Raw genomic sequence first — 8,139 nt, 5'->3', positions numbered from 1 at the left:
TGTTAACATCTTCACAAATATATATCGTAACCACTTGTCTTTTGTTTAATGTTTATCATATTCTTCCTGATTAAATATAAGACTCAATTTCTGTAACATGACATGGAAGAAAATCCTCCATGAAATCTCAGAGAACCAAATACAAAATGTTGAAATGTACGAAAATCATTGATTTTCTTATATGCTATAAACAAAAAATAAACTAGTTTTTTCTGGCCAATATACATTTCCTTGTTACAACATTCTGCCTGTAAAAAACTACAGAATCACTACACTAGATTGTAAGACACTGCATGTTAAGCAAGCATTTGCTGATGTACAAATACAGCCACAGAAGTGAACATAGCTATGGCTTCTGTCATTGGTAACCTTACCCTCCTTGGACTCCCTCTACAAAGGAGTTTTCTTTAACATTTGAAAGAGTCTTATGCTTTCCAACAGTACTAACAGAGAAACCTGGAATACAACTAGGAAAACACAAAGGAAGTACATGTGGGCTTATCCCATCTCGACAATCACTTGTCAGCTTAGAAAATAGCCTCAGAGCTGGCTTCGACACTGAATACTGACTAGTTATAATACCTCCTACTGAGGACTGGTCCCTCCCCGGGGCCACTGCAATGCTGGCCCTAAGGATTCCTTTTTTATACGTCTTCCCCTCACCATACACACACACACACAGAAGGACTTCTGTACTTCAACTTAGTACCCTTAAATGAGAACTATAAATTATAGTTTTATTTACATTGTCTAAGTATAAAGATCAATAGAAAGGATCTTCTAAGGAAATCAACCTTTTGTTTCCGGCAGCATATATCCAGGAAAGGAGACTTATGAAAAACTGTCTTTACTGTAATATTAATTCTGATGTTGTAAGTAACTTTTGGCGCCATGTAAAATTTTCCAGCATTTTTTCTTATGATCATACAAGAATATTCTATTTATATCTTTAAGGAGTTGGATGTACCCAAGGCATGATGTTCTATAGATCTGTCTTTGTGATATTACAGCCAACTACTCAGAAAAGTGAACACGGCATGGAATTTTCAGGAGAGTACCAAAGTTATGATAAAAATAAGTGTCTTCATAATCAGAATGTTATTTTTTCACCCAAAAGCCAAAAGAATACTTTACCATTACTGGAAGTTTAGACATTGCATCTAGTAAGCAGATTTCTTATGCTTATCTTGAGCTATTTGAGCAATGCTGTTAATAAAGGCAAGCCTTCAACAGTTCCTAGGGCATAGTTCCTAGGGCATAGTTCTTAGTCAGAAATGTGATAAGTAGCAAAGTAGACGCTCTTACCTAGTGGCAGAGTTATTTAAACATGCACACACAATGGGGAGCCATAATCAATCAACAGTAATTAAGTTATCATTCACTTCATTGTAGTCATGACCTGATAGCTGGTTGCTTTAATATTAGAATTGACATATCAATGACAAACAGTATCAACAGACATGGCTTGCTAAACCAACCCATCAAGGTAGGGTGACTAAGTTATAGCTGCCTTGTTTTACCTGAAAGAATCTGACGATATATTACAAATCTCTTTCGTGTGAATTCTTTGTCATTTGGTAACTAAACACTTGCAACATGTTAATTTATAACATTAAAAATAACATCCTTTGTTTATATTTAAGAGCAGCACGGATCCAATGACTTTCACGGTAACCTTAGCTAAAGCTGCTCAGTGCTGTATATGAAAAAAATAATCCTGTCTGCACTAATATTTCACTGCAACTACATATCCACCAACATAAATCATCATACTTATGAACACGAAATATACAGGCTTTCTGGAAATAATTTAACCTACTAGTGTTTTCTCCTTTCACTGTGAGAGAGAAATAAAGTACAGTACTAAGTTAAACAGCATTTTATAATGTATTAGTTAGACCTACAAAGTTTGATTATCTTGCTATCAACACATTTTAGAACCTATATAATGACTGGCAATGTCATTGTGTTGCTATACAATGATGGTAAGGTCTCTCATAACATTACAAAGTCTTGAGAAAGCAGATATCAAAGCAGATTCAATTTCAAGCATAGCTATACTTTTGAGTATTTGATCTAAGAGTCTTGAGGCCATGGTATTTTAGAACTTTAGAAAAACGGCTCATATATGCTACAGTAGCAGAGATCTACTAGGTAACCAGAACAGGGCCTGCAAGGTCATTTTTTAACCAAAACCAGTGACAAGTATAAGCAGGAACCTAAAATCTATCCATATCTACCAACCTACCAGCAAATGCCCAATGAAACATCTCAACATGGCACTGCAAACAAAAGTGTTGAGGAAATCAGTTCACAAACGGTACATTAGTCACCATACTTAGTAGTCTTTGCTAAAAATTGCTGACAAATTTAATTTTGAATGACACTAAGCCTAAAATATTTCAGAATCTTTAGTACCCTCCTGTGGATACAATTTCTAACGTCAGGCAAATACCATTCCCCTGCTTAAGAAATGGTTGCTGCAATTACAGGCCTTGGTGTCTTAAGTACAAAGCACCTTATTTGTTGGATTTGTACTTTCTCATCCATAATTATGATAGGTATTTAATCTATTGACATGACATTTTACTCAACTGTCAAGATGTTAAATTAGTTATGTACAGAAAGACAGTAGAACAAAAACAGAGGAAAACATTATTTGTATGAGAAACAGCCAAGTTCTTAAGGGGTTGGCAGAAGACAATGGAGACTCATTAACTGGTTACTGACCAATTCTATGAAGGAAGACATTATATGTCACTATTTGATCAACTCCTTTGGGGTCAGACAACCTTATGAAGTTTATGTGAGCCTCAAAAGAGCCCTCATCGTAGGGAGCAGAGTTACAAAAAGCCACAGGTAAAGGACCCTATTAAGGTGCACCTTCTGCTGACAGGCACAAATATGACTACAATTTGTCTGAGCAACAATAAAAAACTAGGAGGAAACTGAACTGAAGCAACCTGAGTCACAGGATTGAAAAGGATCAAGTTTACTGCCAACACCCTTTTAATGAATTTATGAAACTAGTCTAAAATTAAAATAACTTGTCCAGAGTTAGAGTTTCATTAAAATATTCCTATTGTCCACATATTAGTGGGCTTAAATATCTTAGAAAACTTAAACTTCCCTGAACCTCTCAGATATATTGAATTTAAAATTTTAGGTTTTAATCTGAATTCAGAGGTTTAAAATTTTCAAGGCATTTTACATTTTTCTGCTGTACCTCTGCTCGTTAGTAAGTATTTACCTCCAAATAGCTTTCACAAGTAGTCTCAAAGTATTAACCCAAGCAAATCTTTTGTCAATCAAATTAATAATGCAGTTATCATATCCTCAATGAAGAAAGCCTGGGCAGTTATTGGAAAATAGAAGAACCTGACATTCATCTAATAGGCGTACATTAAGACTGCCTCTGATATCTAGTATTATTAAGCAATAATTAACATTCTGTGCTGCACAGAGTTTACAGTTCCTGAAAGAAGAGATTGATTAATGTCTGATTTTTTTTATCTCTTTGCCAAGAAGTGAGGCTGATGCAGATTCAGAGTCCTTCACAAAACACCACATGCAGATGACACAATATATATATATTTTTTAAGTTATCGAACTAGATAAAAAAATCAATATTCAAAATTCATAAACTTACTGATTTTACTGTCATACTGGCTGACTAAGAATCCTATCATGAATTTTTCCAATTTTGATGTTGAAGTCCGGTGGTTTCAGTACAAAGTCATTTTTAGACAGGCTGAAAGACCTCTATACATCCAAAATTGAATTCAGTCAACCCAAGTCTTCTCAATAAAAATGATTTAAACACTAAATTCTGATTTCTTAAAATGTCCTATAGTCTTTTTTATGAAAACTGCCACTTACATAGACAATGTTGTGTACAAGTATGCATTCTCAACTAGACTGAGGTGTACTTGATCCTGATTTTTGCACATTTCCAAAAGATTCTTGCCTGGCAATTTTACAATTAAAATACTATAGCTAACTGACTGATTTTTGTGTGTCTACTATACCACAAACAGCTTAAAGTCTAGTGTGTTGATGGAGAGTTAATATACAGTTATAAATCTATTAACCAACATAATTATGATATGTGATTCTAAGGAGAGCTAAAACAAAGTCATACATTCCAGCCCACTGAAGCAGGGTGTTGGCCAAAAGGACTGATGAAGGTGAGCTTAGTTTAAGAAGCCTAAACTGTCACTTTACCATCAACTCAAACCAGTGCACTAGCAATTGAACCTGCAATAGCCTTGTAAATTTTGTGGAAGGACAATTTTTAGTTCTCTGGGGTTAGAAGGTTGGATTTATTCCAACCCTTGAAATGCTTTATCTGGAATTAGGTACTTGAATGGAAAGTCTACTTTGGAACCACAGCGATGTCATATAACTATTGATGAAGAGATTACAGAGTTACATTTGGTTTTATTGAGGTAACTAAAGAATTGTCTAATATTTTGAAATAACTTTTGAGTTGTATTGAATTGTCTTTACGGACGAGCTGACATGGCCGTAGGCCCCGAGGCACAGCATTGCCTGAAAGAAAAAGAATCTATTAATCATTTATCAGGAAAATAATTAAATACACGGAGTAACTGGACTACGCAATTCCTAGGTTATATATTGAAGGGACAAAGAAAATCACTAATAGTTGTTATCATCATCGTCTTTCACACCACTAACCCTAAGCTAACGGGTTGGTTCCCTGCTGTGTCCTGTACAACTAACTCCAGTGACAGCATCTTCCTCTGCTCAAACCTTCTTTTCCAAATCCTCCTTTACTTTATGCTGCCATCTAAATCCTCTGCCTGCCTCTTGACCTTTTACCCATAACAGGTTCCACTCAAGTCCTCACCCCTCCTTCCTTAGCATTCATCTCTATCACTTGCCAACACCACTTAAAGTCGTGGCTTTCATCATATCAGTAGTTTACCAATTTTTCTTTTAATATATTAATTTTTTCAGCTTGCATGAAGCAAGATTCATTTTTGTTTGCTCCTGTTTACGTTCCTCTCCCTTTATAATGGCAATGCCACTAAGAGAAACCAGTTCATCATCATTATCTGATATTGACAATAGGTCTTTCCTAGGATGGGTTTTGGAGTTTGGGTCACACATTAATGCTAATAAGACAAGTAAGTAATAATGTTTCTTATTTATACTAGTTACCTGTTTAAGCACTCGTCACAAATAACAGCAAATATGGGGATATACCTTCAGTCAGGTAACAGTTCCCTAGTATTAAAGGATTAATTTGCAATTTAGTAAGCTATGGCAAATTACTGGAGGACACAGTGTCTTAGGAAGAGGTTTAGTTGCTTTACCATGGCCTTCGAAATATAGGATTAAAAATTGTCCTTTAGTGTTCAATTTTTATCAAACAGTTTTGCTGCACTACACCCAATCAACACTGACCTGAAATCATTACTTATAGGCCCTTTCTTATTGAACTTGCACCTATAAAACTTGTCTAATATTTGACATTATTTAGCCTACATTACACAAAAGATGTACATTAGGCCATTGGGTATAAAAATGTAAGCCCATTACTTGATAATTTACAGCAAAGTCGGTTTATTTCAGTTTCATTGGTAGTTCAGTTGTTCAGAATGACTGTTTGTGGTATGTAATAAGAGAACATTGCAGGTACTATACAGAAGGAAGGCATATCCTTGCTGTTTCCTACCCATTAGTGTGTAACTGACTGCATGTCAGATTGATAAAGATAGGTAAATTACATATGTAATAATTGAAAAATGAAAAAATCATGAATATTGTAATAAATTTTATTAACTAAAATAGCATTATAAATATGTAATACATCTAAAAGTCTGTTCTTTAATGTTTGACTTGAACAACAATAAACAATTCCACATAAATGAAATGGCTATTTTCAGGTATCATACACCATACACAGCAAATATTAAGAAACTTATACCTTATTGCTTTTTCTTGAACTTCATCCTTATCTTTATCTTTGGGCATGTTGACATATAACATTGTAACATCATTTTCACTCGAACGAGACAGAAATTCTAAACACCTACGAGATTGTTCTGAAGAGACCTTATTTCCCACAAGGTCAAAATTGATGTGACTCTGGAGAGTTACGGCTCATTGTAGCCAAAGGAGGAGGTACTGTCCTTCTCCTTTTGGTCTATTATGTACCGTTAGATCTGTAGGTGTACTTAACAGCTAGAACATATTGAATTCTGTTTTTCTCTCTCTGTCATGTAGATTGTAATCATCTAACTCTTTCAAAGCTTGATCGATGTCAACTTTGTCATCACTTTTGGTATTCAGGAGTTGTTGCTTTGTTATGGCACTCCATAAAACATTCCCAGACTTTTTTCATATCAGATCAAAGATGAAGTTGAAGATATTGTTCCAGTTCTGCCCATACTGCTCGACATTGCTCTTCACGTTTCAGTCCTTTTCCTCGCTGCCCAACCATAGTTGATGGTAAAGGATCTCCTCAGCCTCCATGCTCATTAAACATAATATAACTTGTTTGCATTCAACCTCATCTTCCTCCAAGAGTATCTTTAATCAACAATGTGGTGAGTCGGTTCAATCTGAGTTCCTAGATTAAAGAGAGATGTTGAAGAAAGGGTAATGGGCCAGTAAGATATGCCTGATAAGCTGTTAGGACAAGTTCAAGGGGTGGAATTTTCTTCTCTCTAACTTAAAGAATCGGGAAAAGGTGCTAATCTGTTGGCTTTGATAAGTTCCCAAAATCAGGATTCTATAGTCAGTCACTCTACCACCACAACCTCACTAATTGATGGGGATCTTCTAAGATACTCCTAGAAGTATACATAGTATGAATATAAATATCACCTCCATGACATGCTAACATGTGTGATATAACTTTGCTCCCAGACTTTCGTGGCATTTCCAACATAACCTTGTTACCATTCAGCAAAAAAATTTGTGAGACAAGATGATGGGCGACTGTTAACAAGGGAGAAGTAATCCTGTAGGCTGAAGAGCAGTGCTGAAGTTCCATGCTAGCATTACTTCGTGGAGTGCACCATTTAAAAACTGTTTGATAATCTGTGCCATCAGGATAAGTTTTCAAATGAGCAGTCTCAGCTGGGATTCAATTGAGGATAGCTGCATGAGCAGCTGCTGGATGAAATAATTCTACATCATAGTTTGCAGATGAACTTGCATTTTGTTCCTCTTTCATGGGTATACCCGTAGGTTTGTAGAAGCCAGATCATAATGCTTTAACACAAGATTACACAGTTTAGGAGCCAAGGATGTCCCACCTTGAATTGTAGTAAGTTCACATGACATTGAGGTGGAGGCATCTGGCCAGGATCTCTTTGTATTGGACAGAGTATGTCCATCTGGCCTAAAAGTTAAGAACAACAAGATCACAGTGATTAATAGCCATTAAGTTATCTGTTGCAGCAGCAGTTTTATTCATTTGCAACAAAACATCATGAAATTTTTTCCTTAATAATTTTAACCTCTTCCTCACATTCTACTTTGGTTACTAATACAATTCTGCCTTTGTTGAACTCAAAGCAGCATTTTCTGTTAGTGATGTTCTCTTTTCATGCTGAGAAAATCAGCTAAATGGTTCCGTAGAAGTGGTTCTTCCCCACCTTAAGACCTTTCAACAAATCAACCTCCAAACCTTCCAATATTTTTGGCATACCCTAGAGACATGAAAGAATTCATTAAGTTGGCAGAGATTCTGCTCTTCACCATTCCATGTCAAAATTTTGTGACATGTTTTATCAACAACAATAAAACTGAGAATCAGCCTGACCCAGGAAATAAATCCCTGACATAATTCTGAAAAATGAACAGTATTACTTATAGTCATTTCAGAAAAAAAAGGAAGACAAATTGGTACAGATTTTTTTTAGTGCATTTGCTGCTTGTTTTGGGAAAAAGAGACAGGCTTCCTTTTAAGTGTCCTGTACAACTGTCCTAATGACAGCATCTACCCTCAGATGAAACCACCTTTTCCAAAGTCCACTGAACCAACTTTATAAAATTTCTGAATCACTGGTGTCCTGCAGCTCTGAATTTTACAAAAATGTGTTCCACTAAAGTAATATTCCTCCTTCGCTAGTATTCATCTCTACCAAATAATGAACCACTTCA

At 35.6% G+C, this 8,139-nt stretch overlaps 1 long non-coding RNA gene and 1 pseudogene across 2 annotated transcripts in view; both read right to left on the bottom strand.

Moving 5' to 3' along the window:
• LOC136840634 (uncharacterized) overlaps window positions 1-8,139 on the bottom strand; it is a 198,544-nt gene that overhangs the window by 182,363 nt on the left and 8,042 nt on the right. The window lies entirely within an intron of this gene.
• LOC136841293 (integrator complex subunit 13-like) overlaps window positions 1-8,139 on the bottom strand; it is a 107,999-nt pseudogene that overhangs the window by 95,191 nt on the left and 4,669 nt on the right.

This window comes from Macrobrachium rosenbergii, chromosome 8 (genome assembly GCF_040412425.1).
Source record: "Macrobrachium rosenbergii isolate ZJJX-2024 chromosome 8, ASM4041242v1, whole genome shotgun sequence".
NCBI lineage: Eukaryota > Metazoa > Arthropoda > Malacostraca > Decapoda > Palaemonidae > Macrobrachium > Macrobrachium rosenbergii.
Note: the sequence above shows the minus strand (reverse complement) of the source record. Positions and strands in the feature narration are given on the sequence as shown.